Here is a 16946-nt window from a genome sequence, read left to right as displayed (position 1 = left end):
TGCTGCTTATCGCTCTCCATATTTAAAAGGGCACCAACCAAAAACTACTGCGTAGAATTAATTGGAATTTTTCACACACAAGCCTTGCTATATGAGCTCTCAAAGCATATAAAAATTATACGGCTTAAATGTGAAGTTAGATGCAAAAGAATACATTTAAATTCTCTGTCGGGAAAAAACGAAATGACTTTCCGAACAACCCTATAGATAAATTACCCTTCTATAATGTAAAAATACTTGATTATTATATGAAATAGTTTCTCAGAATGCCTTTGGTATTTCCTTTTTTGTGCTTCTATTATTTCTCAAATTGAAATTGTTTTTCAAATCGTTTTTCCAGTTTTATTTAATAAAAACAGTTCAAACATTTGATACTTAGATACCTTAATTAGTAAAGAACTAAAATATTGTTTCCGAGAAGTGTTCTGAACAATTGTCATGATAGAGTTCTTGTATATTTCATTTTGCATCAAGGAACTTACAGCATCTCATTTGTCTGCGAGAAATGCAATATTCCACCTCACGTTTTATGGCTTACAATTGAAATAAAGCATGAAAATCCACTTAAAAAATAAAAGTCCGGTTTTACCATCAGGAGGAGCGTGATTCTTTCTTCTCTAGCGAATTTGGAGCCTTCCCATTTCAGCAAGACTGCTACCACTATTTCTCCATTGCACTTTTCATAAGAGACAGGCACTATATTCTTTTGCTCTTTTTAACACTGCTCTTCTTACATAAAACTGATATAGTTGGTGACTACGTTTGAGATATGGCCACTTTATAAAAGAGAAATGGATTTCGAATAGATCGTGTAAAGTAATACTTTCCTGGTAGAATCTGGCGATGGAATTCTAACTGTCATCCATGGATACTACAAAAAAATATACGGAGAAATGCATATATCTATATATATATAAAAGAAAGTCGTGTTAGTTACACTATAACTCAAGAACGGCTGAACCGATTTGGCTGAAAATTGGTGGAGAGATAACTTAAAACCAGGAGACGGACATAGGATACTTTTTATCCCGTTCCGGGGGGGGGGGCAACATATGTTGGTCTTTATGGTCTCTCATTTAATTTCTGAAAGACCTATCTCGACATTTTAAAAGATGGCGACATTACGTAAAATTAAAACGTTGTAAGGGTGAATTGGGAGTTAAAAGGTTTTATGGAGAAACAATTTTAACTTCTTCGAGCGAAGCCGCGGGGAAAGGCTAGTAAATGAAAATGGTATAAATATAAAAAAAAATATTTCTGAGTTTATTGACCGCACCATACCCTAAGATTTTCGACTGGAAATATAGTAAAATATAAAGAATGAAGCCTTTGCATTTAAAACACCAAGAATTTAAAAAAAAAGCACTTCAATGACTTCTAAATGTGCACAATTTGAAGTCTAAATGCCAATTTTTCAACAAACACTATATAAACATGAATTTTAANGACGCATTTGACGAAAAAGAAGGTGCGTTTTCAACACGATAACGCACCGGCACATTTATCAGGAGTTGTTGCCGCCAAAATGCATGAATTACGTTATGAATTTGCTGCCGCACACCCCGTACTCACTCGATTTGACTCCGTGCGACTTCGACTCGTTCCCTACCATGAAGAAATGACTCGCGAGAAAAAAATTTAGCTCAAACGAGGAAGTCCTCGCCGAGATAGGGGGGATTTTGGAGAGTTCTACAAATCTTATTTTTTGGAGGGGTAAAAAAAAAAGCCAGGGTCGTTGGGAGAAATGTATCTTTCTAAAAGGGGACTATGTTGAAAAATAAATAACAAATTTAAAAAAAAAGGTGTGTTCATCTTTAACACGGGTACTTATTGAACCGCCCTCGTAATGCGTCCGAGAAAATCCTATCATAGAACCTACGTCGACTGCGACTCACGATTATCGCGGACACTTTACCCTAATAACAACCACGAACGTTCGTGACAACGGCGACGAATCTCGTGCACTTTCACCCGAATGACGTCATCCATTCACCTGACGGTCGACCCGTTCCACGACGACATCATTCATGCAATACAAAGGCTACCGATAACATCGACGCACGACCTGTGTATGTATGTTGCAATTGCGAGACCAAAGTAAATTACAGGTATTGTTGAAATTCCCGGTGGTTTTTTATAAACGAAACTTCTGGTTCATTTGTGGCATAGGAAATGCAAGTTGAACGCGTTAAATAGACTCTTAGAGATAAAGTTGTCATAACTTGTGAATTGATGCTACCCTAATTTGGGTCTGAAGGCCGTCGTCATTATGTAATTGAAAATCTGCCGCTAAGTTTGATTCTTGCGCGGTTATGTTCGCTTATATGAATGCACCTTTAACTATGCACATGAAAGCAAAAGAATATTGAGAAACAACAAAAAGCAAGCAAAAAATGAAATAAAGTGACTTATCATGGGTAACTGTCTCAATCTTGCATGTGAGAAATCTCATATTTTCTCTTTAAATGGTAAACAATCGTCAATTAACTTCATCACAAAGGCAACCACTTTACTCAATACATTAATAAATTCTCCTGCTATTACATAAGGTCGTCAGTCTTAAGACTGGTTGGATACGCACCTCCACTCTTTCCTATCTGAGCTAATCTTCGCATTTCCCCAAAACGAGAACAACCCACATCCTTAACAATTTGCGAACAGTAATCTAATCTAGATCTGTCTACCTCTACCCCTTCCAACTCCCGTTTTTGCCTCTAATATGTCTTTGACCAGACCTTTATGACTGAGAAGGTGTCCTACCAACCTATCTTGCCTATTTCTTATTGACTTCCATAGAGTCCTCTGTTCTCCTATTCTTTCTAATACCTCTTAATTTCTAACTTGCTCTATCCACGGTATCCTCATCAGTACATTATTGAAAAACTCTTGGTTCTTCTAAATTTTCTTATATATTTGTTTTAGATGGTTGAAATTCATCCAAACAGGTTTTTGGAATTTCAATCTTCTTAAAGTGACAGTGAAGTAAAAAATCTTCCAAACTGGCACGACATCTTACCACAAATTCCTGGAAAGCGCTCGGGAACGGAATGAGCCCAATCGTCGTCCTCACTTGTGATTAATATTTGAACCCATTTATTGTTGCGTTTCTTCTTGTCTTTATAATACTTTTTTCCCATCTTTGGATAAGAAAAAAATTTAACAGAATTTTTTGTTGAAGAATCGCCTGCCTTTTTACTGCTCTGACTACTGTCAGGCAGACAGATGTTGCAGATAGTAATTACCTTTAATTATACGGGAAAGTACAGCGGTTCATTTTGAGAATTGCACATTGTCATGCGATCGTGCAGCGAATAAAGAACAAACTTGACTATCCCCACAAAAATGTGACATTACTTAATGTATGTATGGCATTGTTTACGTCCCTTTTGGCAAAATGAAGTCACTACCAAGAGTTATTTATGGATGCTAGATAGATAACATGCTTTTTAAAAAAATACAAGGGACATACACGACAATAAAATTCCTATCTAGCTGCTACCTTTTGCTGTTATTAATAATGCTTATTAAAGTTTAAGCATCAAATCAACTTATTGGTTTTTTTTTTAGTAAAAGGTAACCAGAAGAAAGCGAAATTGATATTGATTATGTTCAAATGAAATGGTTCGGTTTTTACTTAATAAATAGTAAAACCTGATAAGGGGATTCCAGTGCAATCCGATTCAATCTAATCTAATATTTCTTCGTCACCGAATTCGTCACGGAATATGCCTGTGGCTGGAAAAAGAGTCCTCGAAAATTGGATTATTTGGGCAGATATTATTAGATTACTTTTTGGATTGTAGATGTAAGATCCACTCATTCAATAATCCTATTCATTAAACGATTCGAACTATTTAAAAAAATGTTCATGAACATTTGAGCAGAAACCTACATTTTATACTACAAGTAGAAATAAGTAAACCGACATACTTCATTTTAAATTAACTTCAAGAATATCTTGTATCAATTTTTTTCAATATGCTTCACTCATATTTATGATCTTCAAGGATATTCTCAATTTTTTATCATCAGCTTTCATGTGGAAATAAACCTACCTTATAGTTCTCAGTTGAGTTGGAACTGAGTGTAGCTATTAAAGCATCAAATATTACTTCTGAAGTGACGCTATTGGTTTGTTTTCGATGTTTTAATGATTTATGTTAGTTGACAATTTTGTGCTATGGTACAGAGTATACTCCAATCAGCGCTTCGACAAGTACGCGTAAAGGTTTAATTAAAAGAACGTGTTATATCAATTTATCAATTCATTTCATGAATTCCCCATATCTTATCAGCAATTTCTTTGTGCGACATTTAGTTTGATGTGAAAATTACCTCATGGTTTACGACTCATTCAGAACCAACGGCTAAAGCGTAAAGATATCAGCGGTTGGCATTCGACGGGAATTTGGAATGAATTGGAAAAGGAATTATACGATCGATATTTTCGTCCTGTCCTGCACATCCCTTTCTTGTCGTCTCGTTCATTTTGTTGGAAGACGTCCCATAGTTCCTTCCTTCGGTCAGGGTACCGTGTCACACACATGCACACGAATACGTGATGCATATATCTATTCGACGAATTAAAGCCAAGCTATTATATCCATGCTGTAGTTTTCTTTCAAATGCATAGTATTGATTTTAGAATTCAAAGGCATCCGAGCTAACCCACCATGTTCAAGTTGCGTGAATGCCCTTTTGAAATTACACAGGACTTGGTGCTTGCAAAATACGGCCTACTTTTATTAGCAGATTGCAATTAATAATAAATTAAAACGAAAGCGCGCTTTAGTTTTTACATTCTACTCGTATATAACTCTGCTCGCGATTTCTATGGAGTCCAGGAATTTGATGATGAGCGATTTAAAAATTCCGTTTAAAATATTTTTGTTTTACTTACTCGCTCTTTTCCGTTTTTAATGACCAAGTAACTTTTTTGCTTGCTGTTCGTGTTCAACCCATTATTTATTACAAAATACAGAATCGTGTACATCTGATCTCGATTAATCAGGCAGAAATTATGAGACTGTCTCTAACTGAGGATGTGGAATTTTGGGTTGTACTGTTTTATTTCCGTAAGTTGTGTTGAATGTGAAAACAATGCGAAGTTGTAACCACGAAATCTATAAAATTTATTGAAATCTGAAGCCTTAATCGATATCGTAACAGTATATTTATATTTTATTTAGGTGCCTGAAAGTAGAACAAAAATACTGGAATGCAAGGAAAAAAACAGTAGGGAAAGAGCGAATATAAAGATAGAAGACGAAAAATTAGAAGAAGTGGCCGATTTTAGGTATCTAGGAAGTCAGATAAGTTAGGTCGGAAGGAGTAGTAGGTATATAGTAGTAGGGATAGCGCAGGGTCGAGTCGCCTTCAATAAAAAGAAGTCATTTCTATGCTCGCGAACGGTTAATTTAGAAATTCGAAAACGGTTGCTAAAGGTATATGTTTGGAGCACGGCGCTTACGGGTGCGAAACATGGATAGTGGGCGCGGCGGAAAACAAAAGATTAGAAGCGTTCGAAATGTGGTGTTACAGGCGAATGATGAGCATACCCTGGATAGAGAAGGTTAGAAATGAAGAGGTATTATAAAGAGTAAGAGAGCAGAGGATTAGATTACTGTTCGCAAATATTTAAGGATATGGGTTGTTCTAGTTTTAGGGAAATGCGAGGATTAGCTCAGGATAGGAAAGAGTGGAGGTGGGTGTCCAGTGAGTCCAGGACTGACAACCTTATGATTGTGTCAAAGTGTGGTGGGATTTATAGGTTTATTTTTCGGTACGCTCGACATTTTCAATTTTAAACGATTTTTATCGTAAATAATGAACAGATTTACTTGATAATGGCTTCAGTATCACATAAACACTTAATTAATAACTTAATTGACACCATCAGACTTGTAACGATATTACCACTTTACCGGTAACGAACCCAGTAGACAAGTTAATTAAGTTCCTCGTATAGTGTTTAATTGCTATTTCTACGAGCTTGGGCTGGTTGGTACATGTTACCTAACGATATTCAGGGGCAAGTAAAATGTTGTTGTTTTTTTACAATAGATCACTTTTGCGGAACGGTTTTGCTTGTGCCTAGAAATGAATTGTTAATTCCGAGAAAGAGCCTTTGAACTGTGGTTGGTAGGCAATTATTTCAGAAAGAAATTTGGTAGATAGAAGAAACCAATTTCAATGAATATGTTTTGCTAATACCTAATACTGCCTACAGTAGTCTGTTTTTTCATCCTACGCAGTTAATAGGCTCGTACAGCAATTAGAAATGAGTCGTACGAGTAGGTAGCATACTAATAACTAATTGTTACGTAAAATACGTTATCTGTTTATAGAAGGCAAGTGCATTGGCATTACTTGCTTAAATTAAAATAGAATTAATTAAATATGTTTAAAGACTCATCCACACAATCGCGAACACAAGTGACTAACTGTGCGACAGGCCTAAAGGTGCTTCAAAACGTTCAGTTACAAAAAAAAACAACGTGTAATTATACAACACGCTACTGAAGTGAAACTTCTTCAAACACACGAACATACCGGGATAGGGGTTAAGGAATTGGTTTAATGGTATTATTTGTACACTATGAATTTAAATTTTACACTATACATGCCGGAGTTGCCTGTAACGCTACCTACGTCTTACTATGATTGCTCTAATAAAAAAATTTTGGTGCTGTTTGTCCCATAAGAAAATTTTTAACGTCTACTTTCGGGTAATCATCGTTTGGTGATCCGCTCAGGTTATTTATTCTAAGAACAGTGAACATTTCAAAACCGCCTCGTAAGGTTTCGTTTTATCTCATAAATAAAATCAAAAGTAAGCAGGGAAGCAGAAATTTTATCTCTTTCGCCGAAGCGTTACCTTGACATCAACATNGGAATAGTGGAAACAACCACGAAACGGCCTAAACGCGGACTGATAAATGCAGTTGGCTCAGTTTTCAAATTCATTTCTGGTACCCTTGACGCGGATGACGGCGAGAGATATGATCAGGCAATACAGGAATTAAAATCTAATCAGGAAAATTTGATAACACACTTTAATAAACAAATTTCGATCAATCAGCATGTTCTTAATGAAATTCAGGAAGAGATGAAAAATATTTCGGATAATTTCAAAATGGTTGAGACCGCGATTAGCAGCTTGATGTACCAAGAGAAGGTGATACATTCAATAATTGTGATTAAAATGTTAATTTTTGAAGTAAATACTGTATTAGAAAGAATTCAGACCGCTATTGGTTTCGCTAGCATGGGTGTATTGCACCTCAGCATTATTAGCGAACAACAAATAATTGGAATGAAACAAATTTTAAGTAAACATCATAACGACTTATCATTTTATTCAGATAATCATGTACTTTTTATTCAGTCCATTGAAGTAGAGTTCTATATTAATAACGATTATGTTGTATTTTTATTGCATGTGCCTATTTTGGATGAATTAGTTTATAATCTTTATCATTTATATTCTGTACCTACTAGATTTAACACGACTATAATATCACCGACGTCATATGTAGCATTAATTGAGGAAAACATATATTATCTTAAAGAGAAATGTAAACTGATAGAACAACAATATTTTTGTAAAAGTGATGTAATTCAAAAGAATTTTCAGCAGGACAAATGTATAAAAGATTTACTACAAGTAAGACATAATCCGGAATGTAAACAAATTCCCATAAATATAACAGAACCATTAATTGAAACAATTAATGACGGAAGGTATTTGGCTATAGTACCGATAAGGACGCTATTTCATGAAAAATGTAATACCGAGGAGGTACATAATCTCCAAGGGACATTTTTAATAAACGTACCCTATTCATGCTCCTTCACGACTAAGGATTTTACATATACTAACTTACGAGAAAATATTATTGAGGAACCGGTATTTTTACCACCGTTACCATACGAGGTATTAGACGCTAACCCTATACAATTAAATTTAAAATCTATTAATTTAGACCAACTATCAAAATTGACTCTCGATATGAATGACCCGGTAGCGTACATGAAGGAACCATGGCATGACATTAACAACATACTCTATATCGTCATATTGAGTATTATAGCGATCTTTATAATATTGTATTGTGTGAGGGAAAAGCTTTTTGGGATTTTTCGCAAGAAGAGAGCTCCGAATGGTGACAATACTGGCGAATTGGAAGAAATGGCGGGCCAAGAGGCTTTTCCTATTCCTAGAAGACGTGTTTAATTTTTAGTAATAGTTATGTTACGTTTATTATTACTTATTATATTATATATTGATAATTAATATTGTTTTGGTCGATGTGCAATTGGTGCGAAACTAATCTCTTTTTTAATTATTATTATTACTATTTTATTCTATTATAATTAATAGCAATTTTCTGGCTTTACCATAAAATTCCTTCTTAACGGGGGAGGAGTTATCCAAGATAACACGTGTTCCCATAACAGAATCACGCCACGCATCGCAAGATGTCACGCCACGCGAGGTATGGCGTGTTTCGCACAGATTGCAGTATCAGCCAATTTAAATTATAAATACAGGTGCATCTTCACCTGTACTGTACTTTTACTTTTAAGACTTGTAATGTCCGACTAACTTCCGCCCATAGGGTATTGTTAGTAAGTAATTGTCAAAAGGTGTTTTTTTTTGGAATAAAGTTTGTGTAAAAGATTATGAGTTCTTTTTTAAAAAACTAAAGTTCCAAGAAGAAACCAAAACTCTCGTTTGCATTTGATCAGCTTTAATGGTTCAGAAAGCTCTGCTTTGGTTTGGATAGATTATCTTAATAAACGCAGGCAGATGTTATTAAAAATAAAAGCAATCAGGAACACCGCCGATCCAATGCACTAACGCTACTAAGTTTTAATGATTTATAAAATAAAGTTTAATCAACATGCCACTAACTAAACCATAACCGTAAAAGCACTTAACGCCGCTTTGCCCCATAAACTTTGATAAATGCATGTTTAGAAGTACGGCGTAAATTTATTTTTATTAATGAACGTGTACTGGGAAATTCCACGCGCCATAAAAGCCGACGCACACATTTACGCGATTTTGTTAATCTACAAAAACCTAAGCTGACTTTTATTAAATATTTCGCAATTGACCAGCCAAAGGACAAACTTTATTTAAGGTTCCAACTAAATAGTGCAGGACTGAACAGGTGAAACCAACAGGATATACGAGAATTACGAAAATCTAATATATATAAAAGAAAGTCGTGTTAGTTACACTATAACTCAAGAACGGCTGAACCGATTTGGCTGAAAATTGGTGGAGAGATAACTTAAAACCAGGAGACGGACATAGGATACTTTTTATCCCGTTCCGGGGGGGGGGGCAACATATGTTGGTCTTTATGGTCTCTCATTTAATTTCTGAAAGACCTATCTCGACATTTTAAAAGATGGCGACATTACGTAAAATTAAAACGTTGTAAGGGTGAATTGGGAGTTAAAAGGTTTTATGGAGAAACAATTTTAACTTCTTCGAGCGAAGCCGCGGGGAAAGGCTAGTAAATGAAAATGGTATAAATATAAAAAAAAATATTTCTGAGTTTATTGACCGCACCATACCCTAAGATTTTCGACTGGAAATATAGTAAAATATAAAGAATGAAGCCTTTGCATTTAAAACACCAAGAATTTAAAAAAAAAGCACTTCAATGACTTCTAAATGTGCACAATTTGAAGTCTAAATGCCAATTTTTCAACAAACACTATATAAACATGAATTTTAATACAGAAAAGGTAAAACAAATAAAAAGATGTAATCACTTACTACTGCTTTTGTCGTGTTGATTAGACACTTTGTGTTTTATTTTGGTATATACGATTTTGTTATCGAATATTTATTGGCAAGTTTATCCAAAGAAAAGTATAATTTAACGGGAGTTGTAGAGATCAGCCAATTTTCTACCTACCAAAAAGCATTAAGAGTTGAATAACGTTACAACCCTGTAATCTTGTAGAAAAATATAGCTAAGATTGCTAAAGGAAACGAATTAGAAACCGCAAAATGGTTTATAGTCTTGTACTAGTAATGGTTTTTGGTTTATCGAATTACAAACGCTGGAGTTCTGTAAATGTATTGTCCTCTTATATACGTTCCCAGGCTATATCCGGATATATGTACATATCCTGTAGGAAAGGCAAACAAAATGAAACTTTATTCGATTTTAAAGTGTATCCGGGGTTGAAGTTGAAAAGTGCATTTTCTTCCACTGTCTCACGGCTACAAGATAACCCTTTCAAGCGATACGGTCTCGATCTACAGTTCATGTTGAATAAAAACCTCGAAGTTTACCATAAAAAGTAATACGAAATGCTGTTAAGTACATCGGTTTTATAATGTGACTTTAATTTTTCAAACTACTTCTATTATAATTTGCAACAAAAAGTAGAATATCATACAGCTAGTTTAGAATCTTATGAACCTTCCTTATCACATGTATAAACATTGACAAGGGTGTTGTTGTATTGTTTGTGTTCATCTGTTTCACTACAGTCAGGTAGGAACTTCAGATAAATTGTAAAAAGTGAGGGCCCCCAATGTTTTTAACAAGTACAAATGCGCAACCCAAGGTCAAGCTTCATGTCATTCTAAATTAACTCTACATTACATAAATTTTAAAGACTAACTGACATCAGAAGGATTAAATTGAGTAAATAGTAATTTTTTCTTGTATCGAATGAATTTGTCAGTGTAAACTTGGATAAATAATACGTCTGCATCGATACCATTACCTCTGAAGGTATTGCTGTCTGCTGTCTCTTTAGTTTCGAAAAGTTCGCGAACAAGAAATTCACTTACTTGTTTCCGCACTTGTTCGACTCAGTCCGAATTAAAAGAACCGGATTCTTAGAAATTGGCAACGAGTCAAATAATTCTTCCTTTTTTGTTCTTTGCTTTTCAGATTCAGTTTATAACTTTATTGAGCACTACAAACTTAAATTAGTCTATCCTATCCATCGAAGAGATAAAATCATTGAAGCAAAAATATCTTAGAAAACTAGAGTCCTTATTAAGGACCACTTCTGATCAAACGAACTTTTGCTCCAATTTTATATCGTAGTATCTATCTACTACATTGATTTATATGTATAGGCGGAGATAAACAATAAATTAATGAAATTATACTTCATTTGCTTCATATTTGTAGTGGACATTTTACAAAAGCAAATAGAAATACATTCTCAAGAAGTAGCAGACAGAAGAACCTCTAAATCACGAAGAAATTAATGTTAGTGGAAGGGAAAGATAGGGGGGTAGGAAAAGCTTCCTCGGAACATGATAAGGGGTACAGGAGCAGGCGAGGGAGTAGCGGAATTTCAATTTTAAATAAAAATTGATTTTCATAATAACTGAAATTGTTTTGTGTGTTATAGAGCGTAGGGTATGGTGGGATTCATTTTATGATGGTATAGACCAATAAATGATTTCTTTTCCGCTACCCCCCGCCGGGGGAGTCTTTTCGTATCCCCCACTCCCCAAGTTACTGTTATGAAGGGCGGACTCTTTCAGAGTAGAACAGAGAATGTACAAAGGTAATACAAGTCCTATACCTGCCTGCAATAAATAACAATAAAGTTAGCGGTGCTTTTCCGAAAAGAGAAAGCCTTTTCCGCCGTGTATATATTTAGTGGATGGTCGATACCGTTTTACTGGCTTTATAGTTTGCGTTTCTACCGCTATCCGCGTTACATTTATGGGCCGGTAATGCCTTTATTATGCCATATTTTGATCTGAAAACTTTATGCTTATTCGATGAAAATGTCAGATACGTGTTTTAAGTTTATATTACGTTTTTAAAATAACTGAAAACTTTCCTCTTAAAATTCAGAAACAATACATGTAAAACTATATACGGTAACTAATATTGTTGGTATACTTTTTCTTCATTGTTCGAGAAACAAAATAACTATTGTTTATTTGGAAAATAATATGCTTACTTTTGTTGACAGTGAAACGTAGAAATCAATAAATTTAATTGTCCAGTTACATCTTAATTTAGAAAATATGAAATAGTCATAACGCCCTTTTGCTAGCGATCCGGAAAACGAACATGCAATTTTTCGTCTAAAAATATTCTAAAAATTTGCGCTTCTCCATTAGAATCAATGAAATTTAAGCCGTCGCTTCTGTTTGGTTTTCTGCAATTTATTTTGTTAAAAGAAACAATTTTATTATAGTCTCAATTTTCTAATATTTTATTAAGATGGGTGTAAACACTCGGAAATGTGGCATTCGGATCGACATTGCTTCGTTTCAAGGTTGTTGTTATCTTTCGTTGCCGAGGTCATCCCGTTACTTTCACTCACAGAAATCTGAAAAACAACCGTACTGAATTCAGTTGTTTGCTTTATTCGGTCGGATAATGTTCGGGAGTGTAATCGAGACATAAAACTTTAAACAACGTTATACGGAAGACGTTTACAATTAATTAAAATTCGTTTTTAGAATATGGCATAGTTACTTCAAGTGTTGCGGTAAGTACCATTTGATTTGTATCACTTAGCTATGCGTAGATACCGGTTCAATTATAAATAAAAAATGTGGTTTTGCTATAAATGTTGGCAACGTCTTCATTTTAACGTGAAAAATTTCTCTATATACTGAATATTGGATGATGTCAAAATACATGCCAGTATGTGCCGATATTAATTTAAAATTATAAAAGCCTGTTAGTGTTGGATTTTGAAAATAATATCCGACATTTTCGTTATCACTTAAGTTTAGTTTGGTTAAAAACTAGTTCGAAACAAATAACAAATATAACAGATATAAATTAGAGATGAACCGGATACCCGGTTTGGATCCTGTATCCGACGGATCCGCTACTTTTTAGGATCCGGCCTGGTACCTTATAATTGTGTTGGGTACTAGCACTGAAGCGCTGAAGCGTAATTCTACCACAGGAAAAATAAGAAACAAACACCAGCGATAGTAATTTATTAATTATAATAATGAAAATTGGTAATTAAGATTGTGTTGGGATAGGACGTTTGTCCTAATTTGTATTTATTCATTATTATACTTTATTATTTGTTATTTCGATATATTTCTTGTGTTTTGTTGTCGCTTGTTGGTATTAATTAACGATAACTTATAACTTATTAGCATGATTATTCAATACCCGGCAAAATCACTATCCGGTGCATCTCTACACTCAATGAAAAAAGTACATAATTATAATAAATGTTTGTTAAGATGATAAACTGACTAATGAAAATTAGTCCAGTGTAAGTATATTTTCTACGGTATTTTGTAGAAAGGATTTTACATTGTATTAATATTCTAAATCTTTTAAAGTAATCGTTATATCTACCTGGCTTTAACAAACACATTCACATGCATGTTGTTATGTATTATTATCTTTAATTTATTGGCTTTTGAAAATTGTTATGGCAGCATCATCTTTATGATTTGATTTTGAAGGACTTCGTTAGTTACATAAGTTGTATGGTTCGAAAAATTCCTTCTAGTTTCTGAGAAACTGTGAAATCGAGTTTATGTTCACTTTAATTCGTTGTATAAAAGAGAACCCCTCGAGCTTCTATTATGGAAAACGAACCACACATAGTGGCGCAGAGGGCGAGCCTTTCGAAAAAATAATAAGTTTCCAAGTTCCTCGGGGATTTACAGCGTAGTTGTTCGAAAAGGATGTGACATGTGGAGACCGGGCACGGCTGCTCGTCTTCCTTTGGCTGCGAAGTACTACTATTATTCAGCAAACGAGCATAGGCGAGTGTTGGCGAACATTGCGCTGCCCAGTTTTAGTCCAAATCCACCCCTCGAAAAACTTTTCAACGTACGTGCTCAAACTACCAACTCTTGACGAAGCTTTGTGTGCAAATTCTGAGGAAGAGAAGAACCATCCACTATGATCCGTCTATTCGTGTTGTCGAGTTTTCATCCTGCACCTACCCGCGCTCCTCTACTCTTAATGCATATTTTGAAGGATGCCACTGTTAGTTTTTCATAAACTATTCTAATTGCAACCATTACAGAAAACAAAACGGTTTGTTTTATCTAAAATCGCTTCAGCAGAAAAACGTAGGTATATAGAAAAATCATTGCTAAATCGTCTATTAGTAATTGTTGCTTCAGTTGGTTTATTTTTCTTTTATCTTAATTTTATCTTCGGATAGAGGATCTTCATTTGTATACTTTTCTTAAAACAAAAATTGTTGTTCGGGTTTTTAAGTAGGTAGGTAGGTAATTCTCTAACAAAGTAATTTAGATGAAAACCATCTCCAAATAAATTAAGGTTTTCATTGATCACTTTTTTAAAATCTCTATTCCAAACTAGAAGAAGTGGCTGATTTTCGATAACAAGCTAACTCAGACTGGAAGGAGCAGTAGAGATATAAAGCATACGATAGCGAAGGGTCGAGTCGTCTTCAACAAAAAAAAGTCACTTCTGTGTACGCGAACAATTAATTTAGAAATTCCAAAGAGATTCTATGTCAAAAGCGCGGTGCTGTACGGGTGCGAAACATAGACGGGGGGCGTAGCGGAAGAAAAAGGTTAGAAGTGTTCGAAATGTGGTGTTACAGGCGAATGTAGACAGAGAAGGTTAGAAATGACGAGGTGTTAGAAGAAGCAGCAGAACAAAGGGTATTAGGAGTGTGTGTGAGGAAGACATAGATTAAGTTAGGTACTGTTCACAAATAGTTAGGGATGTGGGATGTTCCAGTTTTAGGGAAATGCGAAGATTAGATCGGGATAGGAAAGAGTAGAGATGCATGTCCAAATATGATGATGTTGTTGATGATGATGATCACAAATCGCTTTACAGTACGTCTTTCTAGCGTTTCTAAACAAAACCGTCAAAACCTGGAAGAATTTCGGATTTACAATTTTTGTAGGAATGTATGTACTTGGTGCATTATCATTTATTTTGGAATGCCGCCATGAACCTTCTCAACCGATGTAATTTCCTTCAAATTTCATGTTTGGATACTAAACGTGGAGTGTCACTTAACATGCATAGATGCGATGTGTTCCACAAGTTAACTACGTAAGTTTTCCGTGAAGTTTTCTCCGTGTTTTCCATAACCAAACAAATGTTATTATAACATCAATTTAAATAATCGATAGAACAAATTATGAGATTCAGTACACAGACTCCCCTGTTTTTGTCCTTGTTCGAGGACGGTAATTTACAAATTAGTTTGTAAACTATTCCTGAATCCTTAAGCAGAGAAAAGCATACGGACGCCGCGCCGTATGGATGGAGTCTTTCCTTATTTTCCTTCCCTTTCCATCCTTTCTATCCTTCTGTGGTTACGCAATAATCCTACGTTGATTAAAACTATAACACATGATAAAGTTCCCTGTTATTAGGGAGTTATACCGGGAATTATTCCCTTCCAGATTTGCATTTGTCATGATAGAAATTTCTGGTAAGGGAAGAATCTCTAGAGAATTCTAAAATTTATGAGAAAACCTGAAGTATTANGTTTAAAGACTCATCCACACAATCGCGAACACAAGTGACTAACTGTGCGACAGGCCTAAAGGTGCTTCAAAACGTTCAGTTACAAAAAAAAACAACGTGTAATTATACAACACGCTACTGAAGTGAAACTTCTTCAAACACACGAACATACCGGGATAGGGGTTAAGGAATTGGTTTAATGGTATTATTTGTATACTATGAATTTAAATTTTACACTATACATGCCGGAGTTGCCTGTAACGAACGTTGCATTGAAGCGCGCTTACGGCTCAAGCGATCCGCATTACGAACTCGACTACGTGGCGGAGTAGAGGGGGGACATCCGTTGCATGATTTCGTTACATAGCAACTCGCATGAAACGAAGTTATCCTACCGTGCGTAAAGAAGTTTCACTTCAAAAATTTAGCCCTTTTTAGTGGCAAATATTTTCGAAATTTGGAGTGTATTATGCGTTTATTGAATTAAAGATCGGTGATACATTGAAGAGACTTCGTATTGAAGATTAAAAATACAAATAACAATATAATCCTAATCAGATACAGCGTTGGCCTTACCGTAACTTACAATTTGTGAATCGAATCAGATGGTCGGATTTAGCCAACAAGAACCAAGAAGTTGGTGCAAGGAAGAGAATTTTGGACGGAATAATCGCCGTCGGATCTATTCAGGACGTTGGAGTTGTTAATTAATTAACACGTCTTCTTCGTTCAGGTTGAAGGGGGGTGGGCGGTTGAAGAGGGCTATTGTTATGCCCGGAGGCACGGGCCGTAAACTGACGGCTAGACGTAGTGTACTACACCCCAATTTTCTAAAAGAACGAGGAGCCTCGCTAGACTGGCTAATTGCGTCTGCGGCAAAATTACAGCCTGAATGTCTCTCCTTCTCCTTATTTCGCTTACTACTACTCGAACACATACACACACGCATGCACAAGGCAACCCTACAATTAATAAGAAAATTGCCTCTTGCTTCCTTCATTGCTTGCTTGCTTGCTTGCCTGATGACTAATGCATTTACTAAATATTCATTTTACCTTTCGAATTTGTACTGGTTAGAAATTGACTTGATGAAGTAGTTCTTTTAAAAAGTCGGTATGATATCGGGTTGTTCGGAAAGTCATTTCGTTTTTTTTTGTGGAAATGAAAGACAGTTTTCGTATAATAAACAAATACTTTATTAAACAACATACTGACCGTTCTGGTCCAACACCTTTTGCCATCTTTCTGGTAGTAGCAAAATTCCACGCTCATAAAATTTTTGGTCTGCTGGCAAAAAACTGATCGAGGAGGTTTTTGACCTTTAAAATCCCACCAAACAGACAGCACCACCTTTTTTTGGTAAATATCGGCTTTGGAAATGGTTTGAGCCGGTTCATCTTTTTTGCTCCATGACCTCTTGCGTTTGACGTTGTTGTATACAACCCATTTTTCGTCCCCAGTGATGATGCGCTTCAAAAACGGATCATT

At 35.3% G+C, this 16946-nt stretch overlaps 1 protein-coding gene across 3 annotated transcripts in view; it reads left to right on the top strand.

Moving 5' to 3' along the window:
- LOC108735986 (Krueppel-like factor luna) overlaps positions 1–16946 on the top strand; it is a 359199-nt gene that overhangs the window by 250692 nt on the left and 91561 nt on the right. The window contains exon 1 of one of the 3 annotated variants that reach the window (XM_018468419.2): positions 12361–12504. The exons of the other annotated variants lie outside the window; for them this stretch is intronic. The gene's annotated coding sequence lies outside the window, so the exon portion shown is untranslated. Of the gene's footprint in view, positions 1–12360; positions 12505–16946 lie in introns of those variants that run through there. 3 annotated transcript variants of the gene reach the window in all.

This window comes from Agrilus planipennis, unplaced genomic scaffold (genome assembly GCF_000699045.2).
Source record: "Agrilus planipennis isolate EAB-ADULT unplaced genomic scaffold, Apla_2.0 scaffold2, whole genome shotgun sequence".
Classification (NCBI taxonomy): Eukaryota; Metazoa; Arthropoda; class Insecta; order Coleoptera; family Buprestidae; genus Agrilus; species Agrilus planipennis.
This window is presented reverse-complemented; position numbering and strand designations above follow the sequence as displayed.